This window comes from Aphelocoma coerulescens, unplaced genomic scaffold, assembly GCF_041296385.1.
Source record: "Aphelocoma coerulescens isolate FSJ_1873_10779 unplaced genomic scaffold, UR_Acoe_1.0 HiC_scaffold_77, whole genome shotgun sequence".
NCBI lineage: Eukaryota > Metazoa > Chordata > Aves > Passeriformes > Corvidae > Aphelocoma > Aphelocoma coerulescens.
Genome location: NW_027184063.1, coordinates 1,074,181 through 1,100,462, shown reverse-complemented (window position 1 = coordinate 1,100,462; position 26,282 = coordinate 1,074,181). Strand labels below are relative to the sequence as shown.

The following is a 26,282-nucleotide window of genomic DNA, read 5'->3' as shown; positions in this document are numbered from 1 at the left end:
TAAGTAGTCCATTGCAGCGTTCAACTTTTCTGGCAGCTGGTGCATGATAAGGAATGTGATATATCCATTCGATACCATGTTCTCTGGCCCAGGTTTTGATGAGGCTGTTCTTAAAATGAGTCCCGTTGTCTGACTCGATTCTGTCGGGGGTGCCATGTCTCCACAGAACTTGCTTTTCCAGGCCCAAGATGGTGTTCCGGGCTGTAGCATGAGGCACAGGGTAGGTCTCCAGCCATCCAGTAGTTGCTTCAACCATGGTCAACACGTAGCGCTTGCCTTGGCGGGTTTGGGGAAGGGTGATGTAATCAACTTGCCAGGCTTCCCCATACCTGTACTTTGACCATCGTCCACCGTACCACAGAGGCTTCACCCGCTTGGCCTGTTTGATTGCAGCACAGGTCTCACAACTGTGGATGACCTGTGAGATGCTGTCCATGGTAAGGTCCACCCCTCGGTCACGGGCCCATCGGTATGTTGCATCTCTCTCCTGATGACCAGAGGCATCATGGGCCCAACGAGCTAGGAATAGTTCTCCCTTGTGCTGCCAGTCCAGATCCACCTGTGATACTTTCACCTTGGCAGCTCAGTCCACCTGCTCGTTGTTGCGATGTTCTTCATTAGCCCGACACTTGGGTACGTGCACATCCACGTGTCGAACCTTCACGGTCAGCTTCTCTACTCGGGCGGCGATGTCCTGCCAAATCTCAGCGGCCCAGATGGGTTTCCCTTTGCGCTGCCAGTTTGCTTTTCTCCAGCGAACCAGCCATCCCCACAGAGCATTAGCTACCATCCACGAGTCGGTGTAGAGATAGAGCCTCGGCCACTTCTCTCGTTCAGCAATATCCAAAGCCAGCTGGACAGCTTTAAGCTCTGCAACCTGACTCGATCCACCTTGTCCCTCGGTAGCTTGTGCAACTTGCCGTGTGGGGCTCCATACTGCAGCTTTCCACTTCCTGTTAGTGCCTACAATTCGGCAGGAACCATCAGTGAAGAGGGCATAACGTCTTTCAGTCTCCGGTAGCTCATTATATGGTGGGGCTTCCTCAGCACGAGTCACTTGCTCTTCCTCTTCTTCAGAAGATAATCCAAAAGTCTCACCTTCAGGCCAGTTTGTTATAATTTCCAGAATCCCAGGGCGATTCGGGTTTCCAATACGGGCACGCTGTGTGATGAGAGCAATCCATTTGCTCCATGTGGTGTCGGTGGCGTGATGCGTGGAAGGAACCTTTCCCTTGAACATCCACCCCAGCACTGGTAGTCGGGGTGCCAGGAGGAGTTGTGCCTCTGTGCCGATTACCTCTGAGGCAGCTTGGACTCCTTCATAGGCGGCCAAGATTTCCTTCTCTGTTGGAGTGTAGTTGGCTTCAGATCCTCTGTAGCTTCGGCTCCAGAATCCGAGTGGTCGACCACGAGTCTCACCAGGCACCTTCTGCCAGAGGCTCCAGGACAGACCATGGCTCCCGGCTGCAGAGTAGAGCACGTTCTTCACCTCTGGTCCTGTCCTGACTGGGCCAAGGGCTACCGCATGAGCGATTTCCTGTTTGATCTGGGCGAAGGCTTGTTCAGGGCCCCAGTGGAAATTGTTCTTCTTGCGGGTAACCAGGTAGAGAGGGCTCATGATCTGGCTGTACTCAGGAATGTGCATTCTCCAAAAACCTATGGCGCCTAGGAAAGCTTGTGTTTCCTTCTTGTTGGTTGGTGGAGACATCGCAGTGATCTTGTTGACAACCTCGGTGGGAATCTGACGTCGTCCATCTTGCCACTTTACTCCCAGGAACTGGATCTCTTGGGCAGGTCCCTTGACTTTGCTCCTTTTGATGGCAAAGCCAGCTTCCACGAGAATCTGGATGATTTTCTCTCCTTTCTCAAATACTTCCTTTGCTGTGTTTCCCCACACGATGATGTCATCGATGTATTGCAGATGTTCTGGGGCCTCACCCTTTTCCAGTGCAGTCTGGATCAGTCCATGGCAAATGGTGGGACTGTGCTTCCACCCCATATCCAGGTGTATTGCACACCCCTCCAAGTGAAAGCAAACTGGGGCCTGCATTCTGCTGCCAAAGGAATGGAGAAGAAGGTGTTGGCAATGTCAATAGTGGAGTACCACTTCGCTACTTTGGACTCCAGCTCGTACTGAAGTTCCAACATGTCCGGCACAGCAGCACTCAATGGTGGTGTGACTTCATTCAGGCCACGGTAATCCACCGTCAGTCTCCATTCTCCGTTGGACTTACGCACTGGCCGTATAGGGCTGTTGAAAGGTGAATGGGCCTTGCTGACCACCCCTTGGCTCTCCAGTTTACGAATCATCTCATGGACGGGAACCACAGAGTCTCTGTCGGTGCGGTATTGCCGACGGTGTACTGTTGCTGTGGCGATTGGTACCTGTTGTTCTTCCACTCTTAGCAGTCCCACGGCAGACGGGTCATCTGAGAGGCCAGGCAATGTATTCAGTTGTCTGATATCTTCTGTCTCCACAGCAGCTATCCCAAAAGCCCAACGATGTCCTTTTGGGTCCTTGAAATATCCATTTCTGAGATAGTCTATGCCGAGAATGCACGGGGCCTCTGGGCCAGTCACGATGGGGTGTTTCTGCCACTCGTTCCCAGTTAAACTCACTTCAGCTTCCAGTACACTCAGCTGCTGGGATCCTCCTGTCACCCCACAAATAGAAATGGGTTCTGCTCCCACATACCTTGATGGCATCAGAGTACATTGAGCACCTGTGTCAACCAAAGCCGTGTACTTTTGTGGGTCAGCTGTGCCAGGCCATCGGACCCACACAGTCCAAAAGACCCGATTATCCCTTTCCTCTACCTGGCTAGAGGCAGGGCCCCTCTATTCCTGGTTCTGGTGCATGTTGCTCCCTTCCGGTGAGTATGTTCCTGAGGTCCCTTCAAGAGGATCAGTCATACTATCATTCTGGTATCGTCTGGAGTTCTGTGTGCGAGAGACCGGAGCAATGTTGACTCTAGATGCGCTTCTTGTGGTAGTTGTCCCTCTTTTTAGTTCACATACCCTGGCTGCTAAGGAGGAGGTGGGTTTTCCATGCCACTTACTCATGTCTTCTCCATGTTCCTGAAGGAAAAACCAGAGATTACCTCGTGGGGTGTATCCTCTCTCCCTGGTTGGGGGACGCCGGCTCCTAATGGTGGAGACTCTTGTTGGTTCTGGCGAGATCTGGTAAATCTCTTCCTTAAGTTCCTTTTTCAATTTCTGATGGCCTTCTTCAATCAAGCTCCGGACTTGCTCAGCCAAAAGACTTGTTTCCACGGATGAGACATGGGTGCGAAACGGGGCTGTGACGGTGTCCTCGTAAATCCTCAGTTTGTTCACCAAGACGCCCACCCTGTCCTCGCCTTCCCTCCATTGCAGCGTTGCCAGGTAATGGGAGTATATCTCTGGTCCAAGGCGTGCGAACCTCAACCACATCTGTGACGTGCACTGGACACCATCTGGGCTCTTAGGAAATCTCTCGTCTTCTGAGAAAATGATCTCCAGCACAGCTAATTCCCTCAGGCACCGGATACCTTGTTCCATTGTGCTCCATTTCCCTTGGTGCACCTGGAGGTCTTCTTTACAAAGGTACCTGTCCCTGACACTTGTAAGCAGTCGCCGCCAGAGGCTGAGAGTTTCTTGGGTTCTCCCGATCCCCTGGTCAATGACCACATCCCGGGACAGAGATCCCAGCTGCCTGGCCTCACTTCCGTCCAGAATGGTGTCATTGGCTGCAGCGTCCCAAATGCGGAGCAGCCAGGTCAGGATGGACTCGTTCATCTGGCGCGTGAATTCCCTCCGCAGGTCACGCAGCTCACCCAGGGATAGTGACCGAGTGATGATCTCTGGCTCTGCCTCTTCTGCTGGATGTGAAGGTCCTGCTGCATCCTCATCAGTCACTATGCGGACTGACTTGCTTTTTGATTTCTTCTTCTGCACGGGGGCAACTGCAATTGGTTTGGGCTGTTCTGGTTCAGTGGTGGTTTGCATGGGGACGCTGACAGTGCTTTTGGTTCCTTTCTCCTCTGAGTCAGTCTGCGTAGTCATGGACGCTGTTGTTTTGTTTTTGGTTCCTTTCTCCTCTGTGATAGTCTGTGTAGAGATAGACACTGTTGCTTTGCATTTGGCTCCTTTCTCCTTTGTGACAGTCTGTGTAGAGATGGATGCGGTTGCTTTGCTTTTGGTTCCTTTCTGTGTGGCAGTCTCTGTAGACATGGTATTTGCTGCTTTGCTCCTTTTTACCTCCTCCTCAAGCAGACGTTGCACCACACTAAGTAGCGTTCTGTTTCTAAGCATGGTGTACACAATCCAGGCCATAGAGAAAAAAGAGAATAGAGCTGACAAGAAGATTATACCATCCTTAACATCCAGAGGGAACTCAATATTTTCAAAAACTGCTGTGCCTGGCCTGAAAGGCTGGAAGAAACCACTCTCTACTCCTCCCACCAGGGGCTGGGTGCGATTGTTGAAGAGATCCCAGACACAGGAGCCCAGACTAGGACAGCCAAACAAAATTGAGTATATATTCCGAATGGTATTTATCGCCTCGCAGGTTATTATGCTATAGACATAATAAACCAATAAAGCAATTCTCATACCAGTCCCTGGTTTTAACAGGAGTAACACAACAGGTAGGTAGTTCCCCATGTGAGGAAAAATATAGAGAGCAAGATACAGAACCCATGCAGACAAGCTGAGCACCATGGTGAATAGGTTTCTGTTAATACAAGATTGTAATTCTGACTTTCTCTCAGGGCAGGCCACACGTTGGGCGCCAAATTATGTACTAGTTTGAAAACAAACCAGTGAGAGGCACCAAGTCAGAATAACAATTTAATGGAAATTAAAGAAAAGGAACAGAAAGTAAAAGAAAACACTGACAGAGTCAAGATACAACCTGAGTCCCTGTTAGGCAGGGTAGTGGTAGCAGTCTGGTGGAATGGTGGCTGCAGTCCTCTGAAGTGGTGATCCTGTAGTAGAAGGGGTCTGCTCTTCCTCAGAAAGTCCAGCGGTGGCTGTGTAGCTCCTATCCTCTGGAAATCCAGTGGAGCCCGTGTCTTTCGTGCTCAGAGTCCCAGTTATATCCACGATGGGATGCTTGGTTCCTCCCTCTGGGTGGAGCATCTCACAATGGAGTAATGAGTCATGAGGCCAAGTGTTGATTAGGCTCGTTAACAGAAGATAGTCTGGAGGGAGTTATCTCTGAGTCATGCAGGGGGACAATGATGGGCCATTAACAGAAAGATAGTCTGGGGGGAGGAGGCAAGGAAAACACTGCCCCACCTGATTTCAACAGCTCATGAGGATGGTAATAGAATACACCTCAACCCAGGACAGTGGGGAACCCCTGAACATCAAGAGCAGGGGGACTAGAGAGGAGGAATTGCTGTGAGGCTTTTTCAGGGCTGAGTCTTGGTGTTTGAAGGTTTTTCTGGACCCCAGATGCCCGGTGACTTCTAGAGAAGGACTTGGGCAGGGGGACATTCAAATTCAACGTGTTCATCACTTGTTTTTCCTCAAACCAGGATTTCCTACTCCCAAGATGGAAGAGGACGCTGTGAGGAAGAGGAAGATGCCCCAGGACCCCCAGGCAGGTGAGGAGGAAGTCCCTGCCCCTTTCCCCCTCTCTCCTGCTCCATCTCCCAGCCCAGCATCGCCCCCGGCTGCAGGACAACCCTGCTGCCAACGCCGTCCTGCCGGGGACGGACTGGGGGGATCTCCTTCCCCTTCCCTGTGGCACGGAGGCAAATCCCATCCTCTCCTTGTCCTTCCTCCCCCAGACAAGGAGCTGAGGATGGAGCCCAGGGAGGACAAATCCCCGTGGCACAACCTGGTGGAAGAGGCTGTTTTGAGCAGCTCCATGGCGCAGGAATCAAATGGGGAGGAAAAGCTCTGGAGATCCCACAGGAGGAGGGGCTGCAAACGCAGCCCAGGGAGCTGTGAGGAGGAAAGACCCACCCTGTGCCAGGAAGGCGGCTGGAGATCCAGTCAGAGGTCAAACCTGGTGGTCCATGAGCAGCATCACGCTAGGGAGAAACGCTACAAGTGCTTGGAATGTGGGAAGAGCTTCAGCCGCAGCTCCCACCTGATCTGCCACCAGATGATCCACACTGGGGAATGGCCCTACGAGTGTGGGCAGTGTGGGAAGGGTTTCAGCCAGAGCTCTGAACTTCTCCGCCATCAGATGATCCACACTGGGGAACGGCCCTATGAGTGTGGGGAGTGTGGGAAGAGCTTCAGCCGGAGCTCAACCCTCATCCGCCACCAGAAGATCCACACTGGGAAGAGGCTCTATCAGTGTGGGAAATGTGAGCAGAACTTCAGACAGAGCTCTGAGCTGATCCTCCACCAGAGGCTCCACACTGGGGGGACGCCCTACGAGTGTCCCAAATGTGGGAAGAGGTTTCAGACAAGCCACAAGCTCCTCAAGCACGACCAGATTCACACAGAGGAGAGGCCTTTCCGCTGCTCCGACTGTGGGAAGGGCTTCAACTCTAACTCCACCTTCATCACCCACCGGCGCATCCACACTGGGGAGAGGCCCTACAAGTGTCCCGAGTGTGGGAAGAGGTTTCAGACCAGCTCCAGTCTCCTCCTGCACCAGCGGATTCACACGGATGAGAGGCCCTTCCGCTGCCCTGACTGTGGGAAGGGTTTCAAGCACAACTCCCACCTCATCACCCACCGGCGCATCCACACCGGAGAGAGGCCCTACGAGTGTCCCCAGTGTGGGAAGAGCTTCACCCAGAGCTCAGCCTTGACCAGACACCAACAGAGGCACCGGTAAGTGAAGCCCTACGAGTGCCCCGACTGCGGAAGAGCTTCGTCTTCTGCTCCAACTTCATCCCCCACCGAAGGACCCACATTCCCTGTATCCTTGTTGGGAAGACATCTGGCTGGTTGTCTCCATATCCTTCTGGATTCCCATAGGCACCAGGGAAGATGATGTCTGGGAGGATTTGGGGGTTCTGAGGGGAGATGGAAGAGTTTTCTCCATCGCTTTGCACTCCAGAAAATGAGAGGTCTCAATCGGTCACCTCACAACCACTGAATCCCAGTGGAAAATGTTTAGTTCCCACTCCAAATGTCTCAGTCTCATTCCAAAAGTACTTGACCCTACAGCCCCCTCAAAATCCCCAGGAGGGGCTGGATGGGCATTCAGAGGGTCTGGACGGAGTGGGAGGTACATGGTGGGGGATGGGCAACGGGAGGGGGGCAGGGGTTTGGAATGAAGAGCTGAAGGCTGGGGATGATGAGGCCGGGGGGAATCTCCTTTCTGGGTGTCCCCCACATCTGAGGGCATTTGGGTTATCCCCTGTTCCTGAGGGGTTTTTTTGGGTACCCCCCGATCCTGAGGAGGGGGTACAGGGAGACAAGGGAGGACACGTGGCCCTGGCACTTGGAGTGGGCACCACAGGGAGGGACACAGGGAGCCCATTTGGGGGAAGATCCTGCTGCTTTCTGCCAATTTTGGGGGCTAGAAATGGCTTTTGGAGTTTACCCGCTAATTTCTGGAAACTGAGGTGACACCCCCTCCTCATTTTCTGATGGTGAGGAGACACCATTTTGGGGAGGATCCTGCTGCTTTCCACGAACCTGGGGCAGGGATATAAATGGCTTGTGGGCCCCATGCCTCATTTTGGGGGTTGGGGTGACCCCACAGTTCCACCGGTGTCTGAGGGAGGGCTATAACTCCCAGTTTTGGTGGTTATAAGCAGCTTGTGGGGGTCCCACGTTTGACGGAGGCCCCCAGCCCCCACCCCAAAGCAGCCTTTGGCCAATCAGAGCGTGCGGCGGTGATGACTCAGCAGTTGCCATGGAGATGGGCAGGTGCCAGAGACCACAACAACTTTTAAGCCAATCAGAAAATGCACAAAACAATTTTTACTCAAAGCTTTTCTCACCGATGACTCCTGTATTGGTTTGGCACAGCCTGGTTTTTGGTGGCAGGGCGGCCACAGAGGTGGCTCCTGTGAGATGCTGCTGGAAGCTTCCACCGTGTCCAGCAGCGCCAGTCCCTGGTGGCTCTGAAGATGGACATGCTGCTGGTCAAAACTGGGCCAATGAGAGAGACTGGTAACGCCTCTGGGAAAACAGATTTAAGAAGAAAATCAAAACAAAGTCACAGTTTTGGCTGCTGGTCAGAGAAGAGGAGGAGGTGAGAACATGTGAGGGAAACAACATGGAGACGCCAAGGTCAGTGGAGAAGGTGGGGGAGGAGGTGCTCCAGGCGCCAGAGCCGAGATTCCTCTGCAGACCGTGGTGATGAGCATGATGAAGGAGCCCCTGGGGATCCAGGGGGGATGCAGAGATGCATCCCCAGCCCATGGGGATCTACAGGGGATGCAGAGATCCACCCTCACCCATGGGGGAGGTGCCCATGCCAGTGTACATGGATGCCTGGAGGTGTCTGTGCTCCAGTGGGAGACCCAGTGAACAGAGGGGGCCCTGCTCCCAGGCTGGAGCAGCCTGTCCTTGGAGTGGAAGAGTGACGGACACCACAGCAGTTTTAGGAGGACTGTGTGCCTGTGGGAGGGGCTCACGCTGCAGCAGGTTTGGCAGGACTGCTGCTCGTGAGAGTGGACCCACGCTGGAGAAGTTCACGGAGAGCTGTCTCCTGTGGGAGGGATTCCAGGGTGCAGCCAGGGAAGGACTCCTCTCCCTGAGGAGAGGAAGGAAACCTCAGGTGACAAACTGAGCAAACCTCCAACGCCCTTTCCCCTGCACTGTCAGTGGGAAGTAGGGAGGGCTTGGGGAAAAAGGTGGTTTTTTAAGGGCTCATTTTGCTTCTCATTATCCTGCTCTGATTTTGTCAGTAATAAACTCACTTTGTACCTCTAAGCTGAGCCTGTTTTGCCCTTGGAGTGTTTTCTCCCAGCCCTTCATTACATTGTTCTCTCCTCTGCCCAGCTGTGGCAGGGGAGGGTCAGTGAGTGACTCTTGTGGGTGCCTGGCACAGGGCCAGTGCCAAACCATGACAGGCACTCATGGCCCTGCTGTGCCCAGAGCCCTGTGTGGGACCTGGATTGACTCCAGGTTTATTCCAAACCCAGGAAAAGGGTTGTTTACCATGGCAAAATCTGGCCTGGAAGAGTCCCACCATGTGCACCTATCATTGCTCCAGGATCCCATTAAAACCCGTCCCTGGGCTGGAAAACCCTTTCCAGGCATTAATTGTTCCCAGTATCCAAGCTGACCCTTGCCTGGCACAGCTGGAGGCCATTGCCTCTCATCCCATCCCTCATTCCCTGGGAGCAGGGCCCAAACCCAGCTGGCTCCAACCTTTCCGGATTCCAGCCAGGAACTCTCCCCTGGGCGCTGGGGCTGAGCCGTCGCTGCTCCCAGGGCACTCCCTGGGACTGAGGTGGGAAATGCATCAATGGCTTGGAGAGTGGAGAAAAGAAATCTGGAGACTGTGCTCTTGTGCCTCAAGTTTTTATGGGAAAATGGAAAAATTCTTCAGGAATTTGAACTCTGTTCTATTCATCCTATTGTGTATTTATGTTTTTATATCCCATACTGCAATATAAATATACAATTTGTGTAGCAATGGGGAACAAAGACAACAGACCCCCTTGTATGTCCAAAGAACATCCGTTTATTGCCAAAAACTGCCCCGTCTTTATACCCTTAACCTCAACCGGACACAACCGAAACCAAACCGAACTGAACAGCAGAAGGGCACCAATGGCTGGCATAGCTGCTGTGCTGCAGTCCACGCGTCCTATTGATGCCTTTTCCTGGTCTTAAAATCAAGAGTCACACACGGTTAGAAGGGGAAAAGGGATTTTACCTTGGTATTTATTTTAAGGATCCTTAGGTGTACATGTCCAGGTCATATGCATCGAGATGCACCCTGCCGAGTCTCTCTGTCTTTGTCTGTCTGTCTTCCCCAACATTGGGTATAACATTATAGGTTTTACTAATTAGCATATCTATCAAAGATTCCCCAATGAGAGGCTCAAGTGAGCCCCCCTCCCCAAGGAACCTTCCCCTGTTGGTTCTGTCTTGGTTTACAGAATGTGTTCTGGAGAGGACCTTGGGGTCTGGGGCACACTGATCTCCAGCTACGAAGCTTCTAAAATGTTTAGTCTCTTAGCTTAACAAACAAGTCCAAGAATGTAGGCAAAAAGCACTAGGAATACAGAAGTTGTAAAAAGGTATAACAGGGGTATAAAGGAAAGGGCAAAAATCTTCATGGCATCACTATCAGCCAATCAGCTTCCCGCTCATATGCTGTGCACGCCTTCCTCCAGCCAATCACAGTCCCTCTGCCAATTGTCACTCAACCGACTCTCTCCTCACTCGCAGCTGCCTCTCACCGCTCACCCAACTTCCAACCGCCCAGCCCGCAGTGGGGCCTTTCCCACAGGGCCTTCTGGTGAGCATAAGGCTCAACCACTTCAACAAATATAACCCCATGTTCCACATCTTCCCCTTCTTTTGTTTAAGTGAGGAAAACCTACTAAGAAAAACTTTAACAACTTCTAAAAGATTAAGAACAGTAACAACAATAACTGCAACAACTTTTCAAAAACTGTAACATATACCTGTAACATAGCAACCATTTACACATGGATCAGGACGATATTAAAACGCAGTAGGGTATATTGCCGTGTCCCGCAGCCATAGGGAGGATGGGAGAAGATCCAGCAGGCAGGAATTGTGCAGCAAATTGATTTATTTAATTATTTTACAAACTCTTTTACAGACTTTTTTCTTCATAGTCTAATTGGACAAAGGATCAGCCACCCCTTGGGGGTGATTGGCTAAAATCCTAAAACATCCATTGTAAAAATATTTTTCTACTATACTATGAACAAGACCTTTCAAGGCTGCAGGCGTTTCACTTTTTACAGAACTCTGCTACTATCTTCTGTGAGAGAAAAGTCTCTCACAGACTTAGAAAATAGCAAGAAAAATCCTTGCTAGCAGCATTTTTGTACCTACAATTCCCCCTTTCTGTTTGATAAGATAACAACTTTATATTAATCCTAAATAGAAATTTACATCAGTTATTAATTTTAATATGTCCTTAAGGCTTTAACTATCTGACTCCATAAGAAGAAATTTAAGGTTCAGTCTCTGCTTGTGGAAGGACCATCCCAGTCTCTGCTTGTAGAAGGACCATCTGCCTGATGGTTGACATTCTGGTCATCATCAGAAGAGTCATTAGGCTGATGATCTACATTCTGGTCACCATTTGGATGGTTGGCGTTCTGGTCATCATTTGGAGGTTGCCTGTTCTGCCTCTGGTGCCGTAGGGCAGGGGGAACACATGTTGAAGGTAGCCTCCGTAGCCCAGTATCTGTGGAAATGCAAGCATACCCACGACCCCAAACGATAAGCTCATGAGGGCCTTCCCACTGGATAGTGAGTAAATTCCACACCCAGACTTTTGCCCAGGGAAGTTGTGTCTCACCTGAAGACTGCAATGAGAGAAAATGATTCAGAATAACAGGATTATTTGAATTTTGTGGTACTGTAAGGTGATTAATTGTATACAAAGCTTTTGCTAGTCAGCTCTGTGGGGTTTCTCCATGCATTCCCCCTTTTTGTTTTTCCAAAACATGCTTCCAGGTACCATGAGCGTGTTCGACAATGGCTTGGCCAGTAGGAGAATGTGGGATACCAAAGGTATGGTCTACACCCCATAGGTGTAAAAACTGCCGCGTCTTCTCTGAGGTGTAGGCAGGACCATTATCGGTTTTCACAGAAGATGGCATGCCCAGGACCGAGAAAGCCAATTTCCAATGGGCAATGACATCACGGCCCTTCTCTCCAGTCTGAGCAGTAGCCCACATAGCCGAGGAGAAAGTGTCAATAGACACCTGCACATATTTAAGCCGACCAAATTCTGGGACGTGAGTTACATCCGTTTGCCAAATCTGCAAGGCTTTTAGCCCTCTGGGGTTTACCCCCGCTGGCAAAGGCGCAGCGAGTCCGTGACAGTCAGCACAAGCGCTGACAATGTCGCGAGCCTCGGTTGGCATTAAATGAAACTGCTTCTGCAGGGTACGTGCACTTTGATGGAAGAAACCGTGCCATGCCTTGGCTTGAGCAATTTTGTCAGGCTGAGGCCCTACCCACGCAGGGTTGGCCAGCCTGTCAGCCCTGGCATTGCCATCTGTTAGAAAACCTGGTAAATTGGTGTGGCTTCGAATGTGCAGAATGTAATAGGGATGCTCTCAAGCCTGAATTGCAGACCACAAGGTTTGCAACAGTGAAAACAGAGCCGCATTGTTCACCTCCTTCAGAAATGAACAATCTGAGTGTTGGGTGATATCTGCTATGTAAGCAGTCAGTAACCAAATTCAAAGGTACCTGTGAGAATCATTGAAAAGCCATGGTAACAGCCCTTAATTCAACTAACTGAGCAGAGCCTGACTCGTGGCCCTTCAGCACCTGCCATTCTGATCTGTCCTTCCAAGTAACGATGGCTTTCCCAGTTTTCCCAGAACCATTCGTAAAGACGGTGGGTTTTTGCACCAGCACTCGGCTATTTCTTGGCTGCAAGGAAAATACAGTTGATTTTGCCAACTGCAGTAATTAATGGCTGGGCAGATGGTAAGTGATCTGCCCTGAAAAGTTTTGCAGTGCACTTTGCAAAGGAGCACTATGGATAAGGCTCCACTCAAAGTATTCCTTTGAGATCAGAATGACAATTACTGCAGGATCCGCAGCCATCAGTTGCAAACACTGTTCACAGCATTTGATTATCAGAAAAGTGACCAATTCAAACACTGTGGTCACAGTGCTTTTCAGCTGGTGATGCAAAAAGACCCATTGTAGGCTATGCAAAGGATCAGGCCATTGATAGCCATAGGATGGAGGTCTGGAATACTAATGAAAACAGTGATAGCAATGGAGGGATCCACTCGAATAACCTGACAAGTGGAAACAGCCCATTGGACCTCCTGCAGTGCTCGTCGTGCTTCTGGGGTCAACTCCCGAGGTGAATTCAGATCAGGGTCCCCTTTTAATATATTAAAAAGCAGGGAAAGTTGCTTTGGGGTTAGACCTAAATAAGGTCGTAACCAATTGATGACACCCAGCAGTTTCTGAGCATCATTCAAGCTTTTAATCGAATCCGAGAATTGCACCTCTTAGCGTTGGATAGTTTGGTCCGAAATTTTCACTCCTAAATATTTCCAAGGAGGATGCTGTTGAACTTTCTCTGGAGCTACCTCTAATCCATAGGCATGCAGAGCAGTGAGCAGCTGAGGCTGTCTTCTCAGCAGCTCATCCCAGGTGGACGCTGCCACCAGGATATCATCCATGTAATGGTAGCAGCATGCATCAGGAAATTGCTCATGGACTCTGGATAAAGCTTGAGCGACATACCACTGACAGATAATTGGGTTGTTCCTCATCCCTTGAGGGAGGACCTTCCATTGGTATCTCTTAGCAGGTTCAGCATTGTTAACGGCAGGCACAGTAAAGGCAAATTTTGGTTTGTCATTAGGATGCAAAGGAATTGTGAAAAAGCAATCCTTCAAATCAATGATCAGGATGTCCCACCCCGTAGGAATCATGGTGGGAGAGAGCATGCCAGGCTGCAATGCCCCCATACCTTCTATTACTGCATTAACTTTTCGGAGATCCTGCAACAATCTCCATTTCCTTGATTTCTTCTTAATTACAAAAACAGGAGTATTCCAGGGACTAGTAGAAGGCTCCCTGTGCCCCAGTTGTAACTGTTTCTGAACTAGCTGATGAAGGGCATCTAACATCTCCATTGGTAGGGGCCACTGCGGTTCAAAGACTGGTGTGTTAGTCAGCCACCATAAAGGCAGTGTAGGATACTGTGCGCCCTTACACACAGTGACCCCTGCTAAAAATTTGTCCCAATCTGCACCCCCCAAGCTGCCAACACGCCCCGTCCCCAAAGGTTAAGGGAAGTGGTAGTAACATAAGGCCTAATTGTAGCTGGGTGTCCCTCTGGGTCCCTCACCACCACAGGCTGTTCGCTTAAATAGCTCTGTGTGGTTCCTCCTAATCCTGTGATGGCAATCCCACAGGGGCTAAAGGCCATGAGGGAGGCCATGCAGAGAAGGAGATAATAGTTACATCAGCACCTGTATCAATCAAACGTTGAAGCTGAATCTGGGGCAGACAGGTGTTCGGCAGGATCAGAGTACATGTCATCTGTGGCCTTTGGTCAGAGATGTCTGCAGTCCAGAAGGCCTGCGGAAGTCCCATAGATCCACTGCTGCTATGTTTGTGAGTTTGTTGTTCTATGCTGGGGACACAAGACTTAAAAGGCACTAATTTAGCAAGGCAGGTCTTTTCAGGAATAGTTACAGGGGGTTTTTGCATGGAGATCATAGCACAAATCTGACCTTTAAAGTCAGCGTCAATAACTCCTGAGTGCACTAAGATTCCTTGATGGTCAACGTCAGGTTTTCCCACCAGCATCACACTGGATCCCTGGGCTAAGGGTCCATATGCATCCAAGGGAACCTTATAAATACCGCTAGAGTCTAAGACAACTGCTGCTGAGGTGTGGATGTCAAAACTGTCTGATCCCTGGGTGCTGTCTGATCTCTGGGTGCCGTCTGATCTCTGGGTGCCGTCTCTAGGGTGGCTGAGTAGCCCTGTGCTTGTTCCTGTGCCACCCTCTGGGGGAGCGACTGCATCGGAGAGCAATTCCCTCTCCTTGCACCCCGGTGGAAGTTTCCCAACAAAGGCCAACCATCGGCATGAGTCAGAGATCTACAATAGTCCAAGCAATGCCCTGGCCTGCCACACCTCTTGCACTGGGGCATCGCTGTGTTGTCTTTTTGGCTCGGCTTAGGCCATTCCTGTTTTCTCGTGTGTTTGGTTTGCTTTGGTTCACTACCAGAAGATGCGTGAAATGGCTGCAAAAGCGCAGCCAAAGTAGACCTTTTCTGGCTCCCAGATCCCACCTTAGGGCAGGCCTCAACCATGTCTGTGAGCTCAGGTTCTGCTGGTAAGGCATCTATGATTTTTCTGCACTCCTCATTTGCGTTATCTCTCACTAACTGCCTTAACAACATATGCCTTAACCTGTCGTCGTCAACCTACTTCTCCAGAGAAGCAGCAACTTTTTCTACAAAAGAGAGGAATTACTCTGACCTCCTTTGAACTATTTCAGTATATCGCTTTCTAGGAGCAGCCATCTCTATGGTTTTCAACACGGCCGTCATGCCGACCTGTTGGGCTTTCTGCAGGACGCTAGAGGGAAAGGTACCCTGGAGATTGGGATCAGAGAAGGGACCAGTCCCCATAAGAGCATCCGTCCCCACTGCACGTCTAGGCTCCTCAGCAGGGAGCTGCATATTCCCTAATGCAGCCTTGTTGGCTAGCTTTCTCCAGGTTTTCTCAGAAACTCCAAATTGTACATGTTGAAATAGGATTTGACCTAAATGTCTGATATCGAATGGAGCAAGCAAATCTGTATTTATCACCCTTATCATTTGCATAACCTCAGCAGAACCAAACCCATGTTGTGCCACCTTGGATTGCAGATCCTGTGCAGCCGTCCAGGCAATCACCTCATGCTTATCACACTGACCTGAATTTGGGAGAGCCTTATACACTGGGAAAGCTTGGATCTCCCCTTTTGGGGAGTCACTACCATCCTGAACTGTCGGGGCACCACTTGTCCGTTTCTGCGCTTTCACGTGTCGGAGGAAAATAACTTTTCAGGGATGGGACTATGCAACTACATGAATTTATTGTTTAAAATAACAAACGCATCAGTCGAGGCGTGAGATTTTACAACACATACGAGTAATGGCGACTAGTCACAAGATTTAGGGTTACATCGTAATTTATAACTTTCTAATCTAATAGATACTTAAAACGACACTTTGTTTTAGACTAATGACCTATCACCTGTGGCACTTCTCACTGCAATGCAGCTTATGTTTTGACCAATAACTTCTCATGTCACGTACACACAGATGTCTCTCTTATACCATCTAAATTCTTAACTTAAACTATATAAAATCACACTATTATATTTTAAAACCCTTCACCAAAACACCCAGTGTACAATTTTACTTATAATGATAGGAACACAAGTTTGTAATCCTGTTGCTTAAAGTCCACAAATCTCTGTCAATTAAGCCCGACCAAGTCTCTTCCAGGGTTGTAAATCAAAGCCTCCTTTAATTGCAGGAGTTTCTACTCCTCTGTCTCCCACATCTCCCCCTCCTTTCTGCACCAAAAAAACTCCTTTGATGGATTTATCAATCATTCACTGTACACATTGAAACAGACACGGCACCATTATGAGAACTATTACTATAACTGCCAAAATATATAGGCCTGTTGTAAGACACTTTTTTACCCACGATGCTAAACCCCATCCACTAAACAAATTATCCAGCCACGTTCCATCATCGATTCTTATTTTCGACACACCCTCTTTAAGTTGTTGTATGCTCTTGTAAATAGACTCTGAGTGGTCAGACAAATTCATACAGCACATCCCCTCAAAGTCTTTGCATCCATGTCCATGGGCTAGCAAAAGAAAATCAATGGCTGCTCTATTTTGCAAAGTGGCATGCCTCACATTTTTGACATCTGCTAAAAGGCCACTTAATGCAAGGGATGTATCGTTAGATTGTTTACTCAGCCAACATCCCAACCGATCCAACTGCTTTAACGCAACTACTGAGGCAACTGGTGGCATAAGAAGAGATGTTACAAGCCTTTTTCCATAGCCCCATAGGGTAAAATCATCTTTGCACTCTGGTCCATATTGATGCAGAGCAGATCTTTTTTGTCTGTGTCTCACATTGGCAATTGTTTTCATATTAGGAGTAAATAATGTAAGCTCTCCCAAAGTACACGGACCACCCTTAATGTTTGAAGGGATAGCTGGCCATGCTCTGTCTCCACATACAAAAAACATTCCTCTTGGTAATTGCAGAGGAATAGAGCTAGGTGCAGATGAAACGACAAAAGTATTATTACACCAAAAGGAGTGGTTCTTATACACAGGGTGATATGGAGAAACATCTCTCATCAGTGATTGATTCATGTTTGTAGAATGGAACTCAATACAAAATTTCACTTTTACAGAACCAAGGATTTCCAATTCTTCAGGTTCATCAGAGGTTTTAGGAAGATAGGGAGTCCACCATTCCCATGTATTTACTGGAGTATAGTGTTCCCAAACTTCTGATCCTGCAAAGATACCTCGTAAGGCCCTGTCAATTTTCTCTGGGATTGGCCAATTCTCTATTGGAACATTGACTAGACAAGTTGAAAATGGATTTTCTGGAGTTGTGGTAGACAGACATAGAGTATCCAACCCTGAAGCATTAGCTAAAGTCACCCAAACATTGGTCTTAGGTTGATCGACTGGCAAAGCTACTCTACCAAAAGTAAATAAGACAAACAAAGCAAAAAATAAACTTAACATTTGATTAGATTTCATGTTTCTTGAAAGTTCTCTTTGCAAAAGACTCCTTCTCAAATCTCAATCTCTAAACTAATTTGTAAGAATATTTTTGTATTTCCCAATTTTACTTTCACTTTATTTAATGATGAGGATTATTTGCCAAAAGATCTTTACAACACATTTGCTTATACACTCTTACATCAATCTAAAACCTAAAATTTATAGCTTTAACAATAAAACAAAAGATTGCAGGTATGGGCTGTAGTCTCTGCGAAGTTCACGTCTGCGTACTCTCTTCTGTACTCGTAGAGCTGTCAGCTTCTTTCTGCGCGTGATATGGTTTCACATTCTTCGCAGGAAGCCACCTAGGTCCCGTACCTGTAGAAACACAAGCAAACCCTTTGCCCCAGGTTATTAATGGGAATGGACCTTCTATTTGTCCTGTTTCTGGATTTCTAATCAGAACCAAAGGATTTTCTCTTAACTTTGCATGTGTGCTATTAGAGAAATGCCTAAATATTGGAGGATCAGGCTCTGCAGAAGAACTATTCAAAAAGTTATAAACATACAAAGCTTTACTTAATCACATCTGTGGTGTTGCTTGTGCTAGATCTCCCTTTTGCTGATCTAAAATACGTTTCAAGGAATGATGTGTCCTTTCTACAATTGCCTGACTCGTGGGCGAATAAGGAATGCCAAAAGTATGGCGAACACCCCAATTCATCAAAAATGTGGCTACTTTCTGAGCTGTATAAGCAGGACCATTATCTGTTTTTATTTCTTGAGGCACCCCCAAGGAAGCGAAAGCTTGCAAAAAAATGCTGACACACGTGATTTGCTGTCTCTCCTGTGTGTACAGAAGCAAAAACTGCATTGGAAAATGTATCCACTGATAGATGGATATTTTTATATTTTCCAAAGGATGGATATTTAGTGATATCCGTTTGCCACAATTGCAAACTCTGTAGCCCTCGAGGATTTACTGCTCCCATGGAGACAGAAGGCTGCACCAGTTGGCAATCTGGGCAGGTATTTACAATTGCTCTAGCCTGATCTCTGGAAAGACGAAACATAAGAAACATAAGAGCTTGTGCATTCTGATGAAAAAAGGCATGACTCAACTTTGCTTGTTCAAAAATATTTGGCAAGGTGTTCACTATAGCAACTGTTAACTTATCAGCCCTGGAGTTGCCCTCCGCCAGGAATCCTGGGAGTGAAGAATGAGCTCTAATATGGGAGACAAAATATTGATTAGTTCTATTTTGCACAAGGGTATAAAGACATTTAAGATGACGATACAGAGCATCATTGTTAACATCCTTCAAAACTGATCCTTCTATTCTCTTAACTATATTAGCAACATAAGCAGAATCTGTAATCAAGTTAAAAGGCTCCGGGAAAAGCTGAAATGCTCTAACTACTGCGGCAAGTTCTACTACCTGGGTTGAACCCTCTACTATTTGAATATTCTGTTTCCATATTTTAGTTTCTGAGTCTTGCCACATTGCCACCGAGCCATGTGTCTTCCCTGGCCCATCACTAAAAATTGTCACAGCATCCAAAGGCACTTCACTTAACAGTGGTCTTTCTCTAAAGCTTAATTTTGCCTGAAATAGTTTATGACTAGGGAAATGAATAGAACAAGTACCTGGATAATTCAATAATGCAATCTGAAGTTCTTCTGAGTTTAGTAATGCCCAATCAAAATATTGCTTCTTCAGAGGCAAATAAATTATCGCAAACTCCTTGCCTGCCATAGTTAACAACCTTGACCTGCCTCTGATTACAATCTGAGCTAACATTTCCATCGTTGTGAAGATTGTTTTTGGAGATCTATAAGGCAAAAAACCCCATTCTATTATCAATAAGGGATTTTTGGCAGAAGCATCCCATTGAAATATAAGACCATACAATTGCATTTTTTCCCCCAGTACTGCAAGGAAGAATGGTTGTGAATCTACACAACGATGTGCTTGTCTTTTCTGTAAAGCCTCTGTTACTCTGTCAAGTGCCTTTAGAGCTTCAGGTGTGAGGGTTCTTGGGGAAGTAATGTCACAATCTCCCTTTAACAAATCAAAAACTGGAGCAAGTTCATCATTAGTAATCCCTAAAGTAACTCTAATCCAATTTATCTCTCCCAAAAGCTGCTGCAAATCTTGTAAGGTATGAACTTTAATTCGAAGCTGTATTTTCTGTGGCCTTATTGACTGTTCTGTCATTTTCCATCCCAAATATTTCCACGGTGGAATTTCTTGTATTTTTGACGTAGAAATCTCAAGTCCAGCCCTTTTAATCTCTGTTACAACACTGTCACGAGCTTCTTCCATCTCGGGTTTGCTCCTCTTCTCTCATATCTCACCGGCAATGCTAACAATGATTTACGAGCTGGGACAAGATCATCCTCTTTAGATACCTCCCGATGTATAACATTCCAATTTGTTAAAACAGGCTTTTCCCTTAGATTTATTTCTCTCTGCTTATCGGCAGAGGAGAGCCTATTCATATCTTGAAGGCTTAAATTAGATTCATTCACTGATGGTAAACATTCATCCTGAGTTTGCACCTCTGCTGTGCTACCGGCAACCCTCCGAGCTGTCATGGGGGCATCCATCTTTGCTTTCATCACTTCCGAAGATGTCATTTCCGGAGATGTAATTTCCGGGGCCTCCCGCCCTCCGGCACCATACATCACTTCCGAGGGCTCCCCCCTCTTTCCTCCACCACCCCCCCCTTCGGGTGCAATAGTACAAGCGGCCGGAGGGGGCGACTGAGAGGGAGCCCGTGGCGCAGTTAAAATTTTGGAGCCGCCATTAATCACTGAGCTGTTCAACAATTCTATCACCACCCGGCAAGCAGGGATTAACATAGCTGCCGCCTTATCGCGTTTTGAAGCGAGATCGTAAAGTCTAGTCGCAATATCATCCCAAACTGATTTAGTAAGAAGAAGTTCAAAGTCAACATCAGGGCAATTACGGAAAACCCAAAGCAATAAATCTTTCACTTCTTTGCTGGAAAGAGGCTCAGAATGCAACTTCAGCGAGGCATCTAACTTATTGTAAACATCCCTCTGTTCTTTTGAAATATTTTCACCCATCTCTCTACCTTCCCGGCCCCTGCCTTCACTCAATCGTTGAAGACAGATTTCCTACCGGCGTGCTAGGGAGAAATCGACCCGCGACTCTCCTTCAAGCTTCCTTTCAGCTTAAGCTCTCGCCGGATCACCCTTCCTTTCAGGGTACGGATAACTCACGTTGACCAAGGGAATCCTCTTCATCCTACTCCGACCTCTGCGCTGTAAATCCTCCGCACACCGGGCACCACTTGCCGGGGCACCACTTGTCCGTTTCTGCGCTTTCACGTGTCGGAGGAAAATAACTTTTCAGGGATGGGACTATGCAACTACACGAATTTATTGTTTAAAATAACAAACGCATCAGTCGAGGCATGAGATTTTACAACACATACGAGTAATGGCGACTAGTCACAAGATTTAGGGTTACATCGTAATTTATAACTTTCTAATCTAATAGATACTTAAAACGACACTTTGTTTTAGATTAATGACCTATCACCTGTGGCACTTCTCACTGCAATGCAGCTTATGTTTTGACCAATAACTTCTCATGTCACGTACACACAGATGTCTCTCTTATACCATCTAAATTCTTAACTTAAACTATATAAAATCACACTATTATATTTTAAAACCCTTCACCAAAACACCCAGTGTACAATTTTACTTATAATGATAGGAACACAAGTTTGTAATCCTGTTGCTTAAAGTCCACAAATCTCTGTCAATTAAGCCAGACCTAGTCTCTTCCAGGGTTGTAAATCAAAGCCTCCTTTAATTGCAGGAGTTTCTACTCCTCTATCTCCCACACTGAACTACTGACGCAGCCTCAGGATGCACTGTAACAGCTTCCTGATTACTCCCAGAATCCTCAAATCTGTTTGGCATTCCAAGTGTTTCCAATAACTTCCAGTCACCCTCCTCCAAAGCCCGCATCTTAAGTGACTCCCAGAAACGGTTGTAGTGGGTCAGACGCACTGTCACAGTGCAGTCCGGGAAGGTCCAAGGGCGAGACCAGAGCAGCCTTTTCTTTCGCTGCCCGGCTACAGCGGCTTTACGTCCCGGGGAAAAACCTCCTCTGTCTTACTGCCTGATGAGGAATCATTGCGTAAAGGCAACTTTGAGGTGCCGTGAGCAAACAGAAGTGGGCGGAGGGGAATGAGCTGACCAGAAGAGAAGCTGATAGCAGAGGCTGCAGTCAGCTGTGCCATGGTTTGAACTGCAGCTTCTTTTTGGGATGTGGTCTCGGCCGTTTTTGACCGACCCGGCACTGGAGCTGCCACAGCCGTCTCCTGTGTGGCGGCAGCGCCTAGAGCCGCTGCCACCTCCTGCACCGCAGTCGCCCCTGGAGCCATCACTGGCCGGGGCACAGCCGCCGCATCTGCTGCTTCTGTTGCTGGTCTCAGCTCCGCTGGCAGCTGGAGCCCCAGTGCCGTGCCAGCAGGCAACACAGAGATCACCAATGCCACCACTGGTTTCGGGTTGGGAGCCACTGGCTGCGCCACTTCCGGATTCGGAGCTGTGTCTCTCGCAGGCGGCACGAGCAGCGTGGGCCCAGCGTACCCTGTGCGGCGGGGTGCCTCTGGCAGTTGCAGCAGCTGCTTTTGAAAGCTGAGCAGTTCCGATAGCTGCCATGAGATATTTGGCATTTCCATCAACAAAGGCAGATGCTGTATTAGAAGGTAGATTGCTCGGTTTTGCGACTGCGCAGAACAGTCCGGCGCCACGGAGGGCAATGGCCCACAACCGGGCATTCTTGCTACAGTAGACACATGCACAGTATTGTCTGTCTATGCCAGCCAAAAAGGTCCATCTGGGCATCCTCAGCGCAGCAGGCGCCTGCGCAAACAGGCTAGGAGCTGCCATGGGCGTCTGGGAGGCGAGACCTCCAATCCTCGGCCCTGGAAAAGTGATAGCCGCCGCTGAGCTGAACGGCAAGGTGAGCTGCGCGCTCTCCCGCTGCCCCGACCCCCCCACCAGCTTGTCTGCCGGCACGAGGTCCTTGGGGGGCGCGGAGTCCTGCGACTGTGCAGGGTAACCCAGTGCAGCTCCGGGGCATTCTCCGTCCATGGAGCTGGGGGGGATTTTTTGGGTCCACCACCACCCACCCCTGGAACCAGGTCTGTGAGGTCCCCTTCAGATATCTCTCCTTCACTTGCCACCAAAACAGGCGAGCCAACTCTGCTGCCGCAGTCAAGGTCTATCAGCAGATTAAATAAAAATCGCCAAGAGTGCAATAATTCCCCCACTGCTGGATCCCCAGATTGAAGCTCGTGCTGGATTGCACAGCTGAGCTCCTGCCACAGCCCAAAATCCAGGGTGGTGTCTCTGTCCAGGGAAATACCATGGAGGGCAGCCTAGTCTAATAGCTCACAAAGTGAGCTCTCAGGAATGGAGGTGTGCATTATACTGAAAACACCTTTCCAGACCGTTACCACAGCATCGGTTTTTAAACCACTGTTTGCCATTTTCTGAGTCCCATTGGATATCCCAGTCCAGGGCAGGGAAGGGAACAGCGTATCTCTAAAGAAATTCAGCTTGGCTCGCAGCCTTCAGGACACATTGCAGCGTGCAGATCACATCAGCATGCACCAAATGTTACTGTATCCTGCAGCCATAGGGAGGAGAAGAGAGATCCAATAGGCAGGAATTGTACAGCCAGATTCATTAATTTAATTATTTTACAAACTCTTTTATAGACATTTTTCTTCAAAGTCCAATTGGACAAAGGATCAGCCACCTCCTGGGTTGATTGGCCAGAAATCCTAAACATCCATAGTCAAAATATTTTTCTACTGAACCATAAACATAGTTCTACAAGGTCGCAGGTGTTCATAGTTTATAGAATTTCTGCTAATCCCTTCATGAGAGAGAAAAGTATCCCACATGCTTAGAAAGAAGCAAGAAAATTCTTGCTAGCAGCAATATTGTACCCACACTCATGTCCCTGCAGATCACCATGAACCAACAGAAAGTGCCATGGAAAGTGGAAACATCCTGTCCTCAGGCAGGGCTCTCAGGGTGGCAGGAGATGTCACCCTGGAGCTCATGGAATGGAACCCACATGACTGGTGCTGGTACGGGTGGGGACCTGCAGGGGCTGGGGACCACCAGGGGGACAGGGACCTCTAGGGATGGTTGTGGACCCCAGGAGGTTGAGGAGGTCCATGGACTGGAAATCCCCAGGGGCTCAGAGGACACACAGAGGTGGGGAACGAGGTGGGTGAGGTCCCTGTGCCACAATGACCCTGTCCCCAGCTCCATGTGCCTCTGCTCCCCCTCACACATGGCTGCAGGTGTCAGCGACGCCTGGACAGGGTGGGAGGGGTGTCAGAGTGGGGGTACCTTGGAATAGCCCATGTGGGTTGTGGGGTAGGGGCACAGGAGGGTCTGTGGGCAGGCGGGTACCTGGGTGCACGGCCCCTGGGAGCACTCTGGCCATTCCACCATGCCCATGGTGCCCAGCCCCCACCTGATGCCTGTGGGGGCACCTGTGGGGGACAGGAATGACTCAGAATGTCTCATAGCGGGGCCTTCTGGAACATGGGAGACCACAGTGAGGGTATGGAGCCCCATTGATCCAAGGGTCCACTGTGACACAGAGGACCCTCATGGAACCCAAGGGACCAGAGAAAGGTTATGGAACCTCATGGAACCATGGCTCCACTATGACACAACAGGGCCTAATGCAGCTCAGGAGACCACAGTGAGGTTCTGGAACCTCATGGAAAAAAGCCTTAAAATGACACAGCATGGCCTCACAGAACCCAGGATACCATAACCACGGTATAGAACCGCATGGAACAAAGGCTGCGGTGTGACACAGCGCGTCCTAATGGAACCCAATAGTCCATAGTGAGGTTATGGAAACCCATGGAACCAAGGCTCTAAAGTGACAAAACAGGGCCTCATGGAATGCACGAGACCATTCAGAGGCTTTGGAATATCATGGAACCAAGCCTCCAATATGTTTCAGCAGGGCATAACACAGCTCAGGAAACCATAGTGAGGTATTAGAACCTCATGGAACCAAGGCTCTGATTTGACACAGCGAGGCTTCATGGAATAAAAGAGACCACAGTGGAATTCTCAAATCCCATGGAACAGGGCTCTACTGTGACTCAACGGAGCCTCATGGAACACAAGAGACCACAGTTGTGGAATATGGGATTACATTTGTTGAAATGGTTGAGGCTTATGCTCAGCAGAAGGCCCTGTGGGAAAGGCCCCACTGCAGCTTGGGCAGTTGGAAGTTGGGTGAAGGGTGAGAGGCAGCTGCGAGTGAGAAGAGAGTCGGTTGAGTGACAGCTGGCAGTGAGACTGTGATTGGCTGGAGGAACGCATGCACAGCATATGAGCGGGAAGCTGATTGGCTGATAGGACGCGTGGACCGCAGCACGGCAGCTGTGCCAGCCAATGGGTGCCCTTCTGCTGTTAAGTTCTGTTATGGTTCTTCAGTTTGGTATCAGTTGAGATGAAGGGTATAAAGAGGGGGTGATTTTTGGAAATAAAGGGATCTTACTGGGACATACAAGGGGTTCTGTTGTCTTTGTTCCCCATTGCTTCACAAATTGTATATTTATATTGCAGTATGGGATATAAAAACATAAATACACAATAGGATGAATAGAACAGAGTTCAAATTCCTGAAAAATTTTTCCATTTTCCAATAAAAACTTGAGGCACAAGAGCACAGTCTCCAGATTACCTTTCTCCTCTCTCTGAGCCATTGATGTATTTCCCACCTCAGTCCCAGGGAGTGCCCTGGGAGCAGCGACGGCTCAGCCCCAGCGCCCACGGGAGAGTTCCTGGCTGGAATCCGGAAAGGTTGGAGCCAGCTGGGATTGGGCCCTGCTCCCAGGGAATGAGGGATGGGATGAGAAGGAATGGCCTCCAGCTGTGCCAGGCAAGGGTCAGCTTGGATACTGGGAACAATTAATGCCTGGAAAGGGTTTTCCAGCCCAGGGACGGGTTTTAATGGAATCCTGGAGCAGTGGGACCTGCACGTGGTGGGATGCTTCAAGGCCGGATTTTGCCATGGTAAACAACCCTTTTCCTGGGTTTGGAATAAACCTGGAGTCAATCGAAGCCCCACGCAGGGCTCTGGGCACAGCAGGGTTGTGGTTTGGCACTGGCCCTGTGCCAGGCACCCACAAGAGTCACTCACTGACCCTCCCCTGCCCCAGCTGGGCAGAGGAGAGAACAATGTAATGAAGGGCTGGGAGAAAACACTCCAAGGGCAAAACAGGCTCAGCTTAGAGGTACAAAGTGAGTTTATTACTGACAAAATCAGAGCAGGATAATGAGAAGTAAAATGAGCCCTTAAAAAACCACCTTTTTCCCCAAGCCCTCCCTCCTTGCCATTGACGCCGCAGGGGAAAGGGCATGGGGGTTTGCTCAGTTTGTCACCTGATGTTTCCTTCCTCTCCTCAGGGAGAGGAGTCCTTCCCTGGCTGCACCCTGGGGTCCCTCCCAAGGGAGACAGCTCTCCGTGAACTTCTCCAGCGTGGGTCCACTCTCATGAGCAGCAGCCACACCGCACCTGCTGCAGCGTTAGCCCCTCCCACGGGCACACAGTCCTCCCAAAACTGCTGCAGTGTCCGTCACTCTTCCTTGGGGTTCAGTCCTCCAAGGACAGGCTGCTCCAGCCTGGGAGCAGGGCCCCCTCTCTTCACTGGGTCACCCACTGGAGCATAGCCACTTCCAGGCATTCACGTGCACTGGCATTGGCACCTCCTCCACGGGCTGTGGACGGGTCTCTGCATCCCCTGTGGATCCCCATGGGCTGGGGATGGATCTCTGCATCCCCCATGGATCCCCAGAAGCTGCAGGGGC

The 26,282-nt window shown here is 49.1% G+C and overlaps 2 pseudogenes; one reads left to right on the top strand and one right to left on the bottom strand.

Annotated features, from left to right (window-relative positions):
- Positions 1-26,282, top strand: part of LOC138102496 (zinc finger protein 850-like) — a 176,932-nt pseudogene that overhangs the window by 5,417 nt on the left and 145,233 nt on the right.
- LOC138102495 (zinc finger protein 208-like) overlaps positions 1-26,282 on the bottom strand; it is a 322,764-nt pseudogene that overhangs the window by 293,286 nt on the left and 3,196 nt on the right.